Source organism: Lontra canadensis, unplaced genomic scaffold, assembly GCF_010015895.1.
Source record: "Lontra canadensis isolate GAN:19392208 unplaced genomic scaffold, GSC_riverotter_1.0 scaffold2, whole genome shotgun sequence".
Classification (NCBI taxonomy): Eukaryota; Metazoa; Chordata; class Mammalia; order Carnivora; family Mustelidae; genus Lontra; species Lontra canadensis.
Window position 1 is genome coordinate 58,511,880 of NW_022630996.1, and position 20,651 is coordinate 58,532,530.

Here is a 20,651-nt window from a genome sequence, read left to right on the forward strand (position 1 = left end):
GTTAAAAGTACAACACCTTTCAGATGGGATACTTCCATTTTTTTTAATATTTAGGAGTGTCTCATAAGTGAAAAAGGCTAAGATCTGCTGATTGGTTTTTTGATTGATCTTTACTTACTAAAAGCCTTTCTTTGGGATTTTAGAGCTTAAAAATTTTAATGAACATGAGTAACCATTTTAGTTTCAAGGTTATAGACCCCAGAGCCAAAGTCGTTCCTGGACTGAATAATGGAATGATATTTTTGGGGTGTGAACCTAGGTGTCCATAGAGTTACTAGCCATAAGATCTTTCCAAAGTTGGGAAGGATTTAATTTTTTATTCTTCATAGATTATTAGAAAGAACTTTTAAAGCTTAACGGTAGATTGCAATATAGAAATGGCAATGAAATAAAAATGAAAAAAGTTATATTTAGTTATAGTACTGTATCCAATGTGGTTTGGTCTTCAGTTGTGTCCTATTTTGAAAGCAGGGGATGGATGTTGTTTTCCATCAGTGTAGCCACTATTCATTCATTTGACAGCATCACCAGAGCACTGAGCTTACATAGGTCATTTCTCTCCTACCATGGCTCTGTGTGATGAGGGAGGAGATTGGGTTCGTGAGTTGGACATGTTTGGGTTAAAACTTGGGTACAAAGTCACCAAGTATTATACTTCAGTTTCCTTATCTTCAATAAAGGAACAAAGCCTACTTTGTAAGGTTACTGGGAGTTTAAATAAGATAGGGTTGAACTTGTAAAGAATACTAAATCTTGATTTCTCTTTCTGTGGTACCGCATACCAAAATAGCTCATATCTATTTAGTGTGTAAAACTCTAAGGCTGGGGATACTTAACACTTATTTGGTCTAGCCCCTTATTTCATAAATACTAAGAAGCCATGTGAGATTTGTTGACCACATCATGAAATTGTTATATAAAGGGAATAGGCTGAGGAGTCCTCTTCTAGCCTAGTATTGTCCATCCCTAGTGATGGCAAACTGATGTTCAGTCAAATGCTAATTAGGTAGTAACTGGTTTGAATGGAACAAAGAAGTGAGGACCTTCTTAATTCTGGGCATAGGGCTAGTGCTTCCAGGTACAGTGATGGATAAAAATATTTCCTCTATCTGAAATGGCTCCTAGAAAACTGTAACAGTGCCTGCACACTAGAATCACCCATGAATTTTCTTAAAACTTACTCATGCCTGGACTTCTTGTTGAGTTTTAAATTTAGAATTTTAAAATTCTTTTGGTCTAGAGTACAATCAGGTATTAGACATCAACACAACTAAATAATAAATATTATTTATGATGGAATGATACCTGTGATGGAGAGAAGAGCTTGGGAACACAGAGGAAGGAGGGATTTGCCTGGTGATCAAAAGGACAGCTTTGGGACACCTGCCAAAGATCAATTCCAACTGTTCTCACCCATCATTAATTCAACAAATACATCTGGAGCAAAATGTCTCTTTCAGGTATCGTGTTTGATATCATCTGTGAAAAAGAAGTGAGCCAAATAATTAACAATTATGGGATATGGGGAATAAGACTGGAAGTTAAATAATAAGAATTTATAATTACTTCCCAAAGAGAGAGAAATGCAAAAGCTCTCTGTTTCATAGAGCTGCACACCAGGCAACCACTAAGTCATGGGTGCAGCAGATATTTGGAAATAGGATCTGGATCAGCCCTGGATTTTTAGGACTCTGATTGTCATTTGTGTCCTGACAGTTTGGCTCAAAAACACAGTGATAGGCTTTTCTCCCCAACCCTTGTCCTTCCTGCCAACTGTTGTTTCCTTCCTCAGACCGTTTTTCTTCTCAGCCTATAGTTTAGGGTAGAGTTAGCCTGACAGCTGCGGCAGAAGCCTTGCTGCATTTGGAGATCTGGTCCATCCTGGCAGAAAGGAGTCAATATCACCCATAGCAGTGAGGGATCAGGACAAGCAGAAAGGAGCAGAGGGAAGGCTGAGAGCAATTTAGGGGAGATGGTGCCCCCCGCCCCTGCCTGTCTCCTTTTCCTCAATATATAACAATGACCTAGTAAATTGCCATATGCCAGAAAGTTGTTATAATTTCACATATGTAAATCTATACAAATTCATATAAATCTCCATAAATCTATAATGATTATGATGTGCCAAGCACCCTCTCATGTACTGCCTCAACTACCTCAACTCACCCAACTATTTGAGACTTCATTAGCTTCCCCCCTTTCCTATTCTTCCCATCTTCCAACATGCTTAGATTTCATTGTCTTTCCTATCCACCTTAAGTTTAGTGTCTGTCACAACATGTACAACTGTAAGTGGAAATCTTGGCCGTGATACAACTGGATTTTGTGATATGGGGGAACGGGGTAGAGGGAGGATGGATAGAGGGCAGAGCTTGTAGTCCCAAGTTGACAAATTTGAAGAAGGCATTTTAAAGGAGACTGCCTATAAATGGAAGAAGTTATGCTATCTATACCATAAAATGTTTAAGATTTAAAATGATTCACAGTATTTGTCTAGGGAAGTAAAAACATAAACACTCCATGAAAGAATCAGTGTTTCTTCCTGAGAGCTGTAGTCTAAGAAAACCTTGTGATTTGATTGTTTAGGATATATGACAAGAAGTTCTGTTTATTATGCGAACTGGGTTTTTTTTTCTCCAGCAACTTTCCCCCGCTTTGTAGTTTGTAGTCCAGACATACATGGCTGTATATTTATGAATCTGTCTAGGGGTCTTGACTACCAAGTGGCACTTCCAGAGACGATTGAGGGTGTGCGGTGTGATGAGGCAGAGAAGAAAGGTCCTTCCGCAGGGGTACTGGCCAGGTGGTTTACCAGTGCATACCCAAGTCCTCATGTTACTTGTCCTAAGTCTCCCTGAGGAGTATAGACATTTTCTTGAGGTCTTCTCTCAGTCTCATGGGGATGTCACAGGATATATTCTTTCAGCCCTCTAGGCTAAAGATGCTATGTGTTTTTACAGTTTCTGGGAGTGGGGTCATGGAGGAATATCATGGTCACAGAAGCCATGACAAGAAGCTGTATTTTTGCATAATCTCCAGTACTACAACTTCATTTTTCTTGATAACGGCATTATTGAAAAATAATTTATAGGTTTGGTGCGGGTTTTTTTTTTTTAAGATTTTATTTATTTATGTTTTGACAGAGAGAGAAACATCAAGAGCAGGAATACAAGCAGGGGGAGTGGGAGAGGGAGAAGCAGGCTTCCTGCAGAGCAGGGAGCCCTATGCGGGGCTCAATCCCAGGACTCTGGGATCATGACCTGAGCTGAAGACAGAGGCTTAAGGATTGAGCCACCTAGGTGCCAAATTCCATAGTTTTTGTGTATTCATAGAGTTGGATACAACCACCACTATAATCAATTTTAGAATACTTTCATTACCACAAAAAGAAAAGCTGTACCCTTCAGGTACCACCTTTAACCACCACTTCTCCCCCATTCCTCCACGCCCCCATCACCACCAGCCCTACTACTAATCTTTCTCTTTTTGCTTGTCCTGTATGTGACAGGATCTTCATTAAAAACAAAAACCAAATTCTATAGACCAGCAATTCTTAAATCTCTTCCTCTTCCTCTTCTTATTAGGCCACATGTAAAAAAAAATCCTTGAGGACCCCAGAGAGCTTTTTTGTTTATGTATATTATGTCTATCAATATTTAAAGTATAAGAAATTAGAACTGAGAAATTTAAAAATTGATTTTTCATTGATTCACTTAAAAATAACAAATTCTTGGGGCACCTGGGTGGCTCAGTGGGTTAAGCCTCTGCCTTTGGCTCAGGTCATGATCTCAGGGTCCTGGGGTTGAGCCCTGACGGGACTCTCTGCTCAGCAGGAAGCCTGCTTCTCTCTCTCCCACTCCCCTGCTTGTGTTCCCTCTCTTACTGTTTCTCTCTGTCAAATAAATAAATAAAATCTTAAAAGAAAGAAAGAAAGAAAGAAATGTTAAAAAATAACAAATCCTTTACTTATTAATGTAATAATTTTTATGAAAAATATATTTCCCTCTCAATGTTAGTAAAAGGAGAGCTTTTCTTTACATATTTTGAAGATCTCTTTCATTTCTGGCTTAGAAGATAGCTGGAGTCTCATATAGGTTTTTTTTCAGTCTGTTGTGATATGTTGTTTTGAATAAGTATCTGAAAAGAATCTAGCCCCATGGGGAAATATTTCAGTAGCTTCTTCGGATAATTGTGGATTTTCTTTTTTGACACTACACCAAACTGGGCAAGTGGTAGTTCCTTAAAGGTTGATTGTAATACAGAATCTGAAATAATATCAATGATTTTTTCATACTCTATACACTCAAGAGAGAATGAGAGTGAAGAGTCAGATGCTTAGTAATTATGGAAAGAATTCTGACCTCATAAAATTTTGAGAGAATCTCTTGAAAGACGGTATTTTGAGAATTGCTGCTGTAGACCAAGGGTAATAATGATTTAACATGTACCTAGCAAGTGTGGGATAGCCTTCTTAAGCCTTGGATTGAAGAAGACTGATGGAAAACTGAACTAGACAGAGCACATCAATAAGTAAGGCCCAACGTGGAGCTCAGTCTCACGACCCCGAGAGCATGACCTGAGCTGAAAACAAGAGTCAGACGCTTAACTGACTGAGCCACCCAGGGGCCACAATAAGGATTTTAAGAAGCCCATAAGAAAGATATAAGAAACAGGAGGAGTCACTAGGTAGATTAAGTTTCCTTCCTGGAAAACAAAGTCTTTATTAACAGTAAATACCTCTGGAGTAGAGCTTACACATGGTATTGCTGAGGGATCTGCAAAGGGAATTTAAAGAACCTGGAGTAAGACATAAGGAAGTCCTACCCTGAGCTCACACTGTCTCTCCCCTGTACTTCACTCAGCCAAGCCCCATGTCTTTCTGTCTCACAGCCAAATAAGGCTACACCAAATTATTGTGTAAAATGAGACTCAGACTCAATATTTACAGTATGACTTTTTGCTTATCAAAATTCCACACAGAAAATGAGAGAGTATAACCAAAGGCTGAGAATCACCCTAATAAACTATCCTTAGTTAATTCATTTAAAAAAATGTTACATGAAACTACAGATTTTATTTCTTTAAATCTTTTCATCGTTATTTTCTAAAAAGAGTTTTTTTATTTTTATTTTTTTAAGATTTTTATCTACTTATTTGAGAGAGAGAGAGAGGGAACACAAGCAGGGGGAGTGGGAGAGGGAGAAGCAGGCTTCCCACCGAGCAGGGAGCCTGATGCGGAGCTCGATCCCAGGACCCAGGATCATGACCTGAGCAGAGGGCAGACGCCCAATGAAGGAGCTACCAAGGCACCCCAAATTTTTCATCTTTAAAAAAAAAATTCCAGTAAATATGCAGTGTTACATTAGTTCCAGATATACAATACAGTATATACAATATAGTGATTCGACAATTCCATACATTACTCTGTGTTAATAACAAGTTGTACTCTTAATCCCCTTCCTCTATTTTACCTATTTCACCCATTTCCCAGCCACCTCCCCCATGGTAACCATCAGCTTGACCTCTCAAGTTATAGTTAAGAGTCCATTTCTTGGTTTGTCTCTCTCTCTCTCTCTCTCTTTTGTTCACTTCCTTTGTTACTTTAGTTCCACATATGAGTGGAATTTGTTTTTTTCTGACTGACTTATTTCACTTAGCATTATACCCTGTAGATCCATCCATATTGTTGCAAATGGCCAGACTTCATTCCTTTTTTATGGCTGAGTAATATTCTTGTGTGTGTGTGTGTGTGTGTGTGTGTGTGTGTGTGTGTAGATGCAGATATAGGTATAATCTTTTTTGATTCATCTATCAATGACTATCTCGGTTGCTTCCATATATTGGCTATTGTAAAAAATGCTGCAATAAACATAGGGGTGCATATGTATTTTCAGATTAGTGTTTTAATTTCCTGTGGGTAAATAGCCAGTAGTGGAATTACTGGATCCTCTGGTAATTCCATTTGTAATTTTTTAAGGAACTTCCATACTGTTTTTCATGGTGGCTATACCAGTTTACATTCCCACCAATGATACATGAAGGCTCCTTTTTCTTCACATCCTCACTTGCTTTTGTGTGTGTGTTGTCGATTTTAGCCATTCTGACAGGTGTGAGTTGGTATCTCATTGTACTTTTGATTTGCATTTCCCTGATAAGAAGTGATGTTGAGCATCCTTTCATATGTCTGTTGGCCATCTGAAGACTTCTGTTCATGTCTTCTGCACATTTTTTAATTGGATGATAATGATTTGCTGTTAAGTTGTATCAGTTCTTTATACATTTTAGGTATTAACCCTTTATTAGATATGTCATTTCCAAATATCTTCTCCCATTCAGCAGGTTGTCTTTTAGTTTGGTTGGTTGTTTCCTTTGCTGTCCAGAATTTTTTTATTTTGACGTAGTCCCAATAGTTTTTTTTTTTATTTTGTTCCCCTTGCCTTATGAGACATATCTAGAAAAATGTTGCTATGCCCAACACCAAAGAAGTTATTGCCTGTGCTCTCTTCTAGAATTTTCTACGGTTTCAGGTCTCATATTTAGGTCCTTAATTCATTTTGAGTTTATTTTTGCATGTGGTATAAGAAATTGTTCCAGTTTCATTCTTTTATATGTAGCTGTCCAGTTTTCCCAATATCACTGATTGAAGAGTTTGTCTATTTCCCATCGCATATTCTTGTCTTCCCTGTTATAGATTAATTTACCATTGGTGGGCTTATTTCTGGGTTCTCTATCCTGTTCCCTTGATCCTTATGTCTGTTTTTGTGCCAGTACCATGCTGTTTGGATTACTATAGCTTTGTAGTATAACTGGAAATCTGGGATTTTGATTCCTCTAGTTTCATTCTTCTTTTTCAAGATTGTTTTGGCTATTTGGGTCTTTTATAGTTTCATACAAATTTTGGGATTATTTGTTCTGTTTCTGTGAAAAATGCTGTGGGTATTTTGATAGGGATTGTATTGAATCTTCAGATTGCTTTGGGTTTATCAACATTTTAATAATTGTTCTCTCAATTCACGAACATGGAATATCTGTCTGTGTCATCTTCAATTTCTGTTGTTAATGTTTTATAATTCTCAGAGTACAGGCCTTTCATTTTCTTGGTTAGGTTTATTCCTAGGTATTTTTATTATTTTTGGTGCAATTTTAAGTGGAATTTTTTTTTCTTTTTCCTTTTTTTGGAATTTTTTTCTTAATTTTTCTTTCTGCTATTTCATTATTAGTGTGTAGAAATGCAAGAGATTTCTGTATATTGATTTTGTCCCCATGACCTTACTGTATTTATCAAATATTCTTATAGTTTTTTGGTGGAGTCAATAGGTTTTTTATATGTAAGATCATGCTATCTGCAAACAGTGAAAGTTTTACCTTTTCCTTACCCATTTGTATGCCTTTTACTTCGTTTTGTTGTCTGATTGCTGTGGGTAGGACTTCCAATAAGATGTTGGACATCATTGTCTTGTTCCTAATCTTAGGGGAAAAGCTGTCAGTTTCTTACCATTGAGCATGATGTTAGCTGTGGGTTTTACATAGATGACCTTTTTTATGTTGGCTGCTGTATGTTTCCTCTAAACCTGCTTTTTTGAGGATTTTTATCATGAATGGATATTGTACTTTCTCGACTGTTTTCTGCAGCTATTGAAATGAGCATATTGTTTTTATCCTTCCTCTTATTGATGTGAAGCTTCACATTATTTAATATGTGAATATTGTACCACCCTTGCAACCAGAAATAAATCCCACTTGACTGTGGTGAGTTATGTATTTGAGAGTTTTTATTTTTAAGTAATCACTACACCCAATGTGGGGCTCAAACTCACAATTGCAAGGTCAAGAGTCACATGTTCTACAACTGAGCAAGCCAGGCACACTTCACCTTTTTTGGGGTTTTTTGAAAGATTTTTTACTTTTTTGAATAATTCTATTAATATATTGTTGGATTCAGTTTACTAGTATTTGTTGCGGACTTTTGCATCCGTGTTCATCAGAGATATTCATCACCAGATATCTCTAGCTTTCTCTCTCTTGTTTTGTTTTGGTATCAGGGCAATGCAGGCCTCATAGAATGAATTTGGAAGTTTTCTTTCCTCTTCTATTTTTTGGGGATAGTTTGAGAAGAGGTATTAACTCCTCTTTAAATGTTTGGTAGAGTTTACCTTTGAAGTCATCTGGTCATGGAATTTTGTTTGTTGGGAGTTTTTTAATTACTGATGCATTGTCATTGCTGGTAATCAATCTGTTCAAATTTTCTATTTCTTTTGGATTCAATTTTGGGAGTTGATATGTTTCTAGGAATTTATCCATTTCTTCTAGGTTATCCATTTTGTGGGCATATATTTTTTCACAATCTTTTATAATTCTTTATATTTTTGTGGTGTCAGTTGTTATTTTTCCTATTGCATTTCTGATTTGTTTATTGGAGTCCTCTTTTTTTGGATGAGTCTGGCTAAAGGTTTATCAATTTTGTTGATCTTTTCAAAGAGCCAACTCCTGGTGTCCTTGATCTGTGCTATTGTTTTTTTTAGTTTCCATTTCACTTATTTCTACTCTAATCTTTATTATTTCCTTTCTTCTACTGGTTTTGGTTTTTGCTTATTGTTCTTTTTCTATCTCCTTTAGCTGTAAGGTTAGGTTTTTCTTGCTTCCTGAAGTAGGCTTGTATTGCTCTAAATTTTTCTCTTGGAACAGCTTATGCTGCATCTCAAAGGTTTTGGACCATTGTGCTTTCATTTTCATTGTATCCATGTATTTTTTAATTTCCTTTTTGATTTGTTGATTGACCCATTCCTTGTTTAGCAGCATGTTATTGAACTTCCATGCATTTGCGTTCTTTCCAGATTTTGTTCTTGTGGTTGATTTCTAGTTTCCTAGCATTGTGGTCAGAAAAAGATGCTTGGTATGACTTTGATCTTTTTTAATTTGTTGAGACTTGATTTGTGGCCTGATATGTGATCTATTCTGAAGAATGTTCCGTGTGCACTTAAAAAAATTGTGCATTCTGCTCTTTTGGGCTAGGACATTCTAAATATATGTTAGATCCATTTGGTCCAATGTGTCATTCAAAGCCACTATTTCCTTGTTGATTTTCTGTTTGCGTGGATCTACCCATTGATGTAAGTGTGGTGTCAAAGTCCCCTACATGATAGTATTACAATTGATTACTTCCTTTATGTTTGTTATTAGCTATTTTGTATATTTTTGTGTGCCCATGTTGGGTGCATGAATTTTTACTAATGTTACTACTTCTCATTAGATCGTTCCCTTTATGTTTATGTTGCCTCCTTTTTTGTTCCTTTTACAATGTTTGTTTTAAAGTCTGTTATGTCTAATGTAGGTATTGCTATCCTGGCTTTCTTTTCACTTCCATTTGCATGACAAATGCTCTCTCATTCTTTCCCTTTCTATCTGCAAGTATGTTTAGGTCTGAACTGAGTCTCTTGTAGGCAGGATAGGCAGCTTGCTTTTTTACCCATTCAGTCACCCAATGTCTTTTGACTGGGGCATTTAGTCCTTTTCATGCAAAATAATTATCAATAGCTATATACTTATTGATCTACTTATTTTATGGTTCTTTTTGTAGTTCTCTGTTCCTTTCTTCTCTAGCTCTCTTCTCTCATGGTTTGCTGGCTTTCTTTATTCATCTACTTGGATTCCTTTCTGTTTTCATTTGCATATCTATTACCGGTTTTAGATTTGTGGTTACCATTAGGTGTTTATATAACATTTTTTGCATATAACAGTCTATATTAAGTTGATGGTCACTTAAGTCTGAACCTATTTTTCTCCCCCTTTCACATTTTAGGTATATGATGTCATATGTTAGATTGTTTTATTTTGTAACTCTCTTGACTGGTTTTTATAGATATACTTAATTTTACTGCAATTATGCTTCCTACTTTTCTTACTCCTGCTTATGGTCTTTCCTTTCCACTCAGAGAGTCCCCTTTAACATTTCCTGTAAGTCTCATTTAGTGGTGATGAATTCCTTGAACTTTTGTTTGTCTGGGAAACACTTTATCTCTTTTTTCTATTTTGAATGATAGCCTTGTTGAACACTGTATCCTTGGTTACAGGTTTTTTTCTTTTTCTTTTTCTTTTCTTTCAGCACTTTGAATATATCATGTGACTGCCTGTGGCCTACAAAGTTTCTGCTGAAAAATCAGCTTATAGCCTTATGAAGTTTCCCTGTTTCCCCTGTATGTAAATGTTTTCTTCTCTCTTGATGCTTTTAAAATTCTCTCTTTATCAGTACTTTTTTGCCATTTTAATTACTTTGTGTCTTGCTGTGGACCTTCTTGGGTTGATTTTGTTGGATGCTCTCTGTGCCTCCTGGACCTGGATTTCTGTTTCTTTCCCCAGAGTTTTTAGAAACCCTAAGACAGTTTTTAGCTATTATTTCCTCAAATAAATTTTCTGCCCTCTTTTCTGTCTCTTCTGAATCTCCATAATGTGAATTTTATTATGCTTGGTAGTAGCACTGAGTTGCCAAGTCTATGTTCATTTTTTGTTTTGTTTTGTTTTGTTTTTGTTTTTTCTCTCTATCCTGTTCATTTTGATTGCTTTCCATATTCATTCCTCTGGGTCACTGATCCCTTCTTATTGCTCTAGTCTGCTATTTATTCCCTCTCGTGTATTTTTACTTTGTTATCAAGTTCTTCATCTCTGATTGGTTCTTTTTTATGTTTTCTATCTTTGTTGAGAGTCTCACTGAGGTCCTCCACTCTTTTCTCAAGTCTAGTCAGTATCTTTATGATGATTACTTTAAGTTCTCTAATATTTTAGAGATAGAGATAAATAATATGATTTATTAGAGAGAAATTCCCTTAGGTCTCTTGCTGCATTTTTGTCCTGTTCTTTCATTTAGGACCTATTCTTCTGTCTCCTCATTTTGTCTAACTCTCTATATCTATTTCTATGTGTTGGGAAAGTCAGCTACATCCCCTGCTCTTGAAAGTAGTGGCCTTAAAAAGAGGTCCTGTAGTGTTCTACAGTGCAGTGTCTCTTGTTCACCAGAACCTGGTGCTTCATGGGTGTATCCTTTGTGTGTTGTGTACACACTACTATTATGGCTGAGCTGCTTCTGCCTTCAGCCCAGTCATCTACAGTGGTTCTCTTTGCCTGTTGTGGGCAGGATTTGGTCCCTGTGTTGTTAGTGGTCCATTCTAGGACTTCTGAGTTTGAGTTGTCAGACCAGGCATTTTTCAGAGATGCAATACTGCCAAGCTGCAGGGCACTTTCCCTGTGTTGTGCCCTAAGAAGATTTTGTTGGTGGTGGGGCCTGTAGTCAAACCAGATGTCTGTCCCTAGCCCACTGCTCGTGTGTGTGGTTATCTCCTTGTTTTTCTAGGGTATGAGTCACTTTGAAGTGGTGCTAATCTCTGTTGTGACTGCATGCACACTGCCAGGCTTATGGTACAACTTTGGATGGGCTCCAGCTAAATGCATATTGGAGGGAGTTCAGGTCCTGCTCCCTAGAATGCTGGGGCTAGGTGCATGGTGCCAGGGAGGTCCATGCTTGTCCTTCTTAGGCCAAAATAGGCTGGGTTGGATGGGGTGTATCTGTAGAAAAGTACACAGGAGCAGAGTCAGTGGTTTTAGCAAGCTAGGTAGTGAGTTTTGGCCTTGTGCTGGTTCCTAAAGGTGTTTGTGTGTTTAGGTTGGAGGACAGCGAAGGGAAATGGTGCCTACCAGCTTTATTGTGCCTAGAGTAGTTTCCCAAGGATGCATGCCATCACATGCTCTGAGATTAGTCAGCAGATCTCCCTCCTGTAAACCTCAGGCATTTTTCAACTGCTGCTTCTATGCCATATCTCTGTGGGACTGTTTGTTGTGCTGTCTCTTTAAAGGTAGAAACTCTGCCCTCTTGACTCTCCCAGAGCCAAGCTCATTGATTTTTAAAATTCCAGGTGTTAAACCCCTCTGATTATAAGAACTTGCAAAATTTGACCCCTCTTATTTTCAAAACCAAATGTTATAATGGTTTGTTTTCTCTGTGTGAGTTCTTCATTTTGGGATATCTGTTCCTTTCCCCATTCTCTGCTTGTACAACCTTCCTTCCACAGACCTGTGGGTCTGTTAATAGCTCCCAACCATGTCCCCGCCCTTCCTATTCTTTTTGATGTGACCTCTTCTCTACATTTAACTGTGGAAAGTCTGTTCTACCAGTCTTCTGGTCATTTTCTGAATTATGTACACTGATGTGTTATCTAGTTGTAACCATGGGACAAGGTGAGCTTAGGATTCTCCTACTCTGCCATCTTCCCTGAAAGTCCTTAGTTAATTCTTGATAGAAAATGTAGTTGCTAGAAAAATTTGGGCTGGGTTATAATGAAAACTATCTTTAGGTCACATCCTGTCATGTGTACAAGAAGACATAAAATAATATATTAGATCTTTTTTTATTAGCTTGATGAAGTTACAGGCTCTCTGTCCCTTTAGGCTCTCTGACCACCAATGCATGAAAGATCCACTTGACACAAAAACAACATTATTTCAGAGGTATGATATGGTGGTCCTTGGAGAAAACCTCAATCAACCAGAAATGAAAACCAATAGCTGGTCATATAACTATTTGGAGATCAACTTCATGTGCTATCCCCAGTGAATTCCTCATTGTCTAGTCCAATGATATAATTATAGTTCCAGTCTTTTTTATGAATGCTATTGATCCATCCCCTGACTATGAACAACTGCCTGCATTGCTTCTAGGTCACCAAACTTTGTGAATTTTCTATGGCTGTTTACCTATGCTTTTTTTTTTTTTTTAAGATTTTATTTATTTGACAGAGAGAGAGTACAAGCAGGGGGAGTAGCAGGCAGAGGGAGAGGAATAATCAGGCTCTCTGCTGAGTAGGGAGCCCAATGTGGGTCTTGATACCAGGACCCTGGGATCATGACCTGAGGTGAAGGCACATGTTTAGTGAACTGAGACACCCAGGCGCCCCTACCTATACTTCTGTAATGTATTTGCTTAAATCATTCTCTTCTTACTCCTAAAATGTTGGCACTACAAGGCCTGGCCTTTAGTTCCTACCTATTTTGCTTTTTCAGGATGATTGATTCCGTTCTCCAAATAGTCCTACAACTTTCAAAATATACAATTTGGGGGCAGGGGTATTATTATGTGTGAGAATTGTGTTTATCTCTTAAAATATTTTACCTTATTTAATTCTAATAACAATCTTAAAATTAGTATTGTTGTTTGGCATGTGGATCAAAAAAATGTGTGTACCTTGTTCAAATCACAGCTTGAAAGATCTGGAACTAGATCATAGACCTGACTGCAAAACGATTGTTTTAAACTTAACAAATGCTGCCCAATATATTGTGAATCCCAATGTCTGACTTGAACCTGAGATCAGGGTTTCATACCTTTGGAGCACTGGAGAGACATCTATAAAATTAATTAACTAAATTTATAGGTGCCTCTGTCCCTCCTTTTTCTTATTGAATAAAAATCTTGTAGGAAAGCTGAATGCTATCTCTATTTACTGCCTCTATTCTTTATTTCGTCATAGTACTCTTTGTTTAGGTCAACAAAGTCATCCTCATTAACAGATCTAATGGTTAATTTTCTGCTCCATAACTGCTTAATACAGTGATTCTGATCCATCCCCCTACTTGTTGCCTACTCCCATTGGCTTCCAGGCCACAATACTCTCATGATTCTCCTTTCCCCTACTACACCTTCTCAGTCTGTTTTTGCCTGCCCCTGCTATGCCTGACCCTCCAGAATTGGCATTCCTAAGGCCCTGCCTTTAACTATCTTCCCTTGTAAACTTACAGGATTATCAGCTCCAAACCTCTGACTTCAATTCCTACCTTTATTCATGGTTCAATAACCTATGTAATAGTAATAGCATGTAACATATATGGAGCAATTACTACTATATGCCAGGCACTTTGCTCACTTATATATCTGCTTTGTCTAATTCAGTCCACATCAAATATCATTTGATTATTACTATCCTTCTTTCCAAATGAGGAAGTTTATGCTCAGAGAGTCTCTAAATCTTGTCCAATCTCACAGAATGAATAACGGCAGAGCTTTGACCAAACCCGTTGTCTATTTGATTCTAAAGCTGATGTTGTAACTACTGTGTTTTATTGTCTTTTAAAATTCTCAGTTCTCTTTGGTGCATCCATCCAACTACCTAACAGATGTAGCTCAGGCATTTCTATTTTAAGAGATATTGTGCTAAACTCAGTATTCTGTGCCCCTCCTTCCAACCCCTTTCCTACTCTCCAAATGTCTCTATTTTAATATTTCTCCTCTGAGAGTCTTTATTCCTTATCATGGTTTCTCCTTCAGCCCATTCCCCAAGACTGTGATGTTTTGCATTTTCCCTCTCCCTCATGTCCATGTGCTTTGTCATCCTCTCTAGGTCACTGTAGAGGTGCTTCTGTACCCAGGCTGCTGGCCTTCTCTTCTGCTTTCTAATTGACCTCCTGCTACTGGGCTCCCACTGTGGCTGGTCCTTTTCACAGCCAGCAAGCTTAGCTTTTGAAAAAAAAAAAACAAAAACCTCAGTATACTCATTCCATTCCACTTAAAAACCTCTCGTAGCCCTTGTTACCTCCACTGTCATTTCCATTCTCCTTATATTCTCACTCTGTAATTGGCCTTGTCTGCCTTGCCTATCAGTGATATCATGAACATATGTGAAGAATTATATTTTAAGATAAACATAGATGCTGTTATGTTGAAGAAAATGAAATGGGTTTCAGAACCTTTACTACATTTAAGTGGCTGATCATTTATTTTTCTCCATGGGAAACTAAATGTACAACTATTGTCATGTGTGACTGCAGTTTTTTGACATGAAAAATGACATCCTTATTCCTAACTACCTGCCAACTAGGCTATTTTCATGTAAAAGCTCTTGTTTTAATTAATATTCCTACCAGAGCTGTTCTCTGGCTGTGGATCCTGCACCTAGGGGACAGTAATTTTACACAATAAATTTGAGTCATGTTTGAGTGACAGAGTGGAGATGTATACAGGGGGATGGGAGGAGATGGGAGATACTGACACCAGTGTCTTTTTGAAACGGGAATGGGATGAATTCTGTGTTCTTAATAGCTCAATTAGAATGATAAAAACACTTGTCTGGTCCTCTGTTAGCTTCCAATAAAAAAAAAAATGCAAGTAAGGAAGCCTGGAAAAAAGATTATACTTAATAATATACTATATTTTTAATGTTGTATAACCTGGACTTGTGTCCTGAAATAAAAATGACTATCCCCTTGTAGAGATCAGTCTCCCAGATTAGAGGCCATGTGGAGTGGCAAAGAATGGAATCGAGGTTCAGATCCATTTGGGATATGTTCCTGGATAATTGTGTGATCATAAGCAAGTCTTATCTTATCTCTGATTCTTGGTTATGTTCAAATGGAGGAGAAATCCTATTTACAATGTAAATGTGAGGGTTCTTGGGAGTTAAGATCAATAAGTGTTACTTTTTCCTACACTAGAATGCCCTAAAAAGCTCACATCCATTTAGTTTTAACAATTAGAGCTCTAAGACTAGAAGGCACCAGGAAGTTTATGTAGTTCAGTCCCATTTTTTTTTTTTTCTTTACAAATCTGGAAGTCCAAGAAGATTATGTGAATTGCCAAGAGACCCATCATGAACTATTTCTATATCTGGGAGTGGACATCAATATTCTAGTTTCCTAACCTTGTATTGTTAACATGGTTTAATGGGGCTACTAGGAGCTCACAGCTTGGTACCAGACTCCTACCTCAACTCAGCTACATGAGGCTGGGACATCAGTTCTAAGAGAAGCAGGAGACACATCTATTATTACATGAAGTGTAAGAATGTACAATGTAAGAATGTGATGTAGTTTTCCTGTGCACCACAAGGAAAGCTTCATTAAATCTGTTATAGTGAAAAGAGAACATTCCAGTCTTCTCATTTATTCCACCCCAACTCACCATTTTGTAATTTGGTAAGTATTTACGCAGGAGCAAGTCTGCCAGGTGGTATTCGAGTTGATCTGAAAAGTCAGAGTTTACAATTAAAGGATGAGGGAGAAATAAAATGTGGAAAAGGACTGTCAGACCAGGTAGTGATTTTATCCTGAAAAGAAATGTAAATAAATACAAAAGCACCTTCTCTTACATAATAGCAAATTGGGCAACTTCTTAATAGCAAGGATGAGGTTCCTTTCTCCAATCTGAGAAATAGAGGCCAGTCAGTTCTTGGTGTTTTTTCGTTGTTTTTAAATTTAGAGTCCCTTTTTTTTCTTATTGGCTGGCTCACAGATGTAGCTTTAATATTTTTCTCCATTTACCATCCCTTCTCCTCATCTACTCCCCTGTAGCCTCTTGTCCAAGGTAGAATTTTCCTGGTAGCAGCAGGTGCTTTCTAACGTCCAGTCTGTGTTCACGTGTCAGACATGCAGGCATGGAGGGGGCCAGGGAATGACTTGGGGGAGGTCGGAGGGAAGGTTGAGGAAAGCTGAGTACTGCCTGCAGCACCCTTGCTGCACATCTGTACCCATCTCTCTTCCAGATCTCACAGCATTCTGATGAGCTGAAGAAACTCAGAAAGTTCACATTCCATGCTCTCCCCCTTCCCCTATCAGGACACAGTGGGATACTGGGCTGTGCTTTGGGACCTTTTTGAATGGAACTAGATGAAGAGAATCCAGGAGGTACCATGGGGATTCTTTTTCCTCCCCTCATGGCTCCCAAGCTTGCCCCTACGTTTTGGTTGCTCTAACACCTCAAGCAGATAGTTATTCCTAAAAGCAAAATGAATGAAAATCCACAGGGAAGTGTGATTTAGATGGGTAAATGCATTCTTCAAACTTTATTGTAATCCCAATAATAGAAATTATAAAAAGAAAAGAATGTCCCCAGAGTCACACCGCATTAACCAGATAACTGTCTTTTTGTAAAAAGTGCAATTTCTACTCTATTAATCTCCTTTGCCTAATTTAAGATATTTTAAGTTATTAATCAGTGGTTCTTAACCCTGGCTAATCTGAATTACTAAGGGGGTTTTTTAAAAAAAGGTGTTGATAGCCATACTTCACCTTGACCTACAGAATCAGAATCTGTGTTTGTAAAAATGATCCTCAGGTCAACATTCTGATTTTAAAGACAACAGCAGTTTCTGCATATTTAAAAAAAAGTAATTTTGTTTAAGTAAAATTCACAAAACATAAATTCACCATTTTAAAGTGTAAAGTTCAGTACACTTAGTACTGAAGCCATTTACATTCATTTACATTACATTTACATTCACAATGTTGTACAACTCGTGTATTTTTGCAAAGCATTTGAGCGACATTTACTGATATATAAAACTAGAAAGTTACATTTCTAATAGATACAGTTAAAGGCTAAGAAAATTCATTTTTCTTTTTTTTAAGATTTATTTATTTGAGAGAGAGAGACAGAGACAGCAAGAGAACTCATGCACAAGTGGGGAGAGGGAGAGAGAGAATCCCAAGCAGGGTCCCCACCCCACCTGAGTGTGGAGCCTGACATGGGGCTCGATCTCATGACCCTGAGATCATGACCTGAGCCCAAATCCAGAGGCACTTAACTGACTGCACCACCCAGGTGCCCCAGTTGTTTTTCAAACTACGTTTCAAACTAGTTTTTTTAAGCTTCTCTTATGATTTTGGTTATTGCCATCCCTGGTCTAGTGATGTAGAATCGTAGAGACATCTGGGGATAACTTAGGTGTCCTGTTCATCTCTCCAGGTCTAGATTAGTGGGCAAGGGTGTCCAGCCTCTTGCAAAACTTGCTTTCTGTAATCTGCAATACGAATATCGAGGTAGGTCCAATAAGAACAATAGCTGACGTGTTTTGAGCTTTTATTGTGTTTTAGCTATTCTGCCAGTTCTCTAACCCTCTCAGCATTTTTAAACCTCCCAACAAAACTGCTAATTTCATACCTTTTTTCTGTTTGGCAGGTGGAAGATCTAAGAATCAGGGGGGATTTGCTCAAGGTCACATAGCTTGAAGGTGATGCTGGGATTCTCTATTTGATCTGTATGGTTACATTACTCTGATTGTCTCTCCCAAAGCATAGCATGAGAGCTAGTGAAAGCAACATTAGGTGGAGAAGGTGGTTCAAACATTAGTTCAAAGTCAAGTGTTCTGAGATTTGAAACTAAGGTCTGTAACCAGTGAGGCCAAATGGAGGAAGAAGAAAAGGTGTTGAAGGCTAGCCAGAAGGTAGGGGCTGTACTTAAATTTTGCTTGTTCACTTCATAGACTCCTCTTTCTTTGACAGGAAGGATTCTCTGGAAGCAAGCTTTAATATATACCTGTGTGCCCAATGGGAAGAGTCCAAAACAGGCTCTCATCATCAGTAGGTGACAGGCATCAAGAGTAAGGTCAAGCTAAAGAGAGTTGTCCAGAGTGTTAGGAGGCCAGCTGCAGCAGCAGTGCCAGTGGGAAAGTCTTTAAAGCATTCCTTCGTGCACGAGTTAGTTTCTAGAATATCTTTCTGGATGCTCCTAAGCTATCTGGCTCCCATTCAATCAGCAAGTATTTTTTGCATGTCTTCTATGTGCCAGGTGTTGGGCTCAGCTCTGGTGTGTGTCAAAAAGAGTGAAGAGCTGAGAAAAGTTAGAGGGAGAAGTGGTAATTTTTAGGGAAATGGCTATTGTGTAGGAGGAAAAGAGCGATTTGCTGTACACCACTTCTATGGAGAGTGAGCAGGTGGAAGGACCGCAGTGTCTGTAGGGGGTGCATCAGAAGGGCACCTGCTGATTCACCTTGTCTGCACGTGTCTGGGCACTGGATGGGAGGATAATTGCATTGACGGTTGTGAATGGTGTCTTGCCAAGTTGGAGCATGTGTTAGAATGGAAGATTGTAGACTAACTGGTTGAGTTGTTCATGAAGATGGACAGTCTCTTTCATGATCCAGCATTTGGCTCCAAAGTTGGGTAGTTGTGGGGTGAGCAGAGGTGCAGGGAGATGCCTTAGTTTGAATGTGGTAGGGAGCACATCTGAAGTAGAGGCCAAGATACTTACAGAGGAATTTAGGATTAAGAATGGTGTTGCTGCCTGGGCTGCTTCTTGTCTTGGAGGTAGACAGCAAGAGTAGGGTCAAGCTAAAGAGAGTCGCCAAGTTCCTAGGGCTGATATAATATATTACCACAAACTGGATGCTTTAAAATAACAGAAACTTATTCTCTCGTAGTTCTGGAGGCCAGAAATCTGACATCAGGGTGTTAGAAAGACCGAACTCCCTTCAGGTCTGTAGGTGAGAATCCTTCCTTACCTCTTCCATCTTCTGGTGTCCTTGGGTGTTCCTTGGGTTGTAGCTGTATAACTGCCATTTCAGCCTCTCTCTTCACATGGCCTTCTCATCTGTTTCTCCCTGCCTATCTTTTTTAAGAACACCTGTCATTGGATTGAAGGCCCACCTGGATGATCCAGGATGATCTTGTGTTGAGATCTTTAATTTACATCTGCAAAGACCCTTTCCCAAATAAGGTTATGTTCATAGGTTCTGGGATTTAGGCAGATATTTTGAGCACTACCATTCAACCCACTACAGCAAGTCCTTTGCATACTATGTTCAGAAATACAAATGGACAGAGATGACCTCCTAGGTAAGCTTGGATTTGAGGCTATTATTTACCTGTCCTGATTATCCCTTGTCAGCCTTCCTTATCTCTGTGTTTCCATGGATAATGTGGATTACAACAAGATGTCCTGGGAAGATGCATTTTTCTGTCCGTGCTGGGGCCTGATGGCTGAGATATGCTCAGTCTGACACAACTCCTGAGGGCAGGGGGCTGCGCTTGGAGTCCAACTTCCAAGCCACGGTGTTTGCCTGGATCCTTAGCAGTAGATAAAAATAAGTCACTTAAAAAAGGTGACCCAAAATATCCTCAGTGAACAGCATCTACAACTGTAATTTCTAGATCTGCTACAGTTGGTCCGGATGGTCTCTGTGTAGCTTTTATCAGGTGTTAGTTTCTTTTTTTTTTTTTTTTTAAAGATTTTATTTATTTATTTGACAGACAGAGATCACAAGTAGGCAGAAAGGCAGGCAGAGAGAGAGGAGGAAGCAGGCTCCCAGCTGAGCAGAGAGCCCGATGCGGGGCTCGATCCCAGGACTCTGGGATCATGACCTGAGCCGAAGGCAGAGGCTTAACCCACTGAGCCACCCAGGCGCCCCCAGGTGTTAGTTTCTTAATGGTCTTGCTTCCAGGCCATAAGAGAAGCCTCGATAGTTAATAATTATTGTTGTCAGCATGCTGGGCTATAGATGCAGTAGCGAATACCATTTGCACCTGCACTCTCCTGGGAAACACTGGTCTCCACTATGGTGTTAAAGATCTTGCTTTGTAGTATTAGGCTGAGTCCTTTCATGGTGGCCAAAAGTGGAGTAACTGTGTAACGAGTCTTCAGCTGCTATGAAACTGGGCTCATGGCTGGAACCCAGCAAGCTCTTTCCCCTTTGGTGGGCATTGTTTAGAGTAGTAATGGCCAAATATGGTGGGAGAGTTGAGCAGATCTGACAAGGCTCAGGGAATACCGGATGACTCTCTTCGGGGGAACTTCAACTAAGAAATGTGAACTCTGGTTCAGCTTCGTCCTGGAGAGATGCTCGGAATATTTTACTAAATGGGGGAACCAAATAGAAGACTGAGGTTACAGAGTGATGTGG

The 20,651-nt window shown here is 38.8% G+C and overlaps 1 long non-coding RNA gene across 1 annotated transcript in view; it reads left to right on the forward strand.

Moving 5' to 3' along the window:
• LOC116877653 overlaps positions 1-19,235 on the forward strand; it is a 131,774-nt gene extending 112,539 nt beyond the window's left edge. Inside the window, exon 3 of the long non-coding RNA XR_004384683.1 lies at positions 19,173-19,235. This is a non-coding gene — a long non-coding RNA (uncharacterized LOC116877653). The remainder of the gene's footprint in view (positions 1-19,172) is intronic.
• The last annotated feature ends 1,416 nt before the right edge of the window (positions 19,236-20,651 follow it).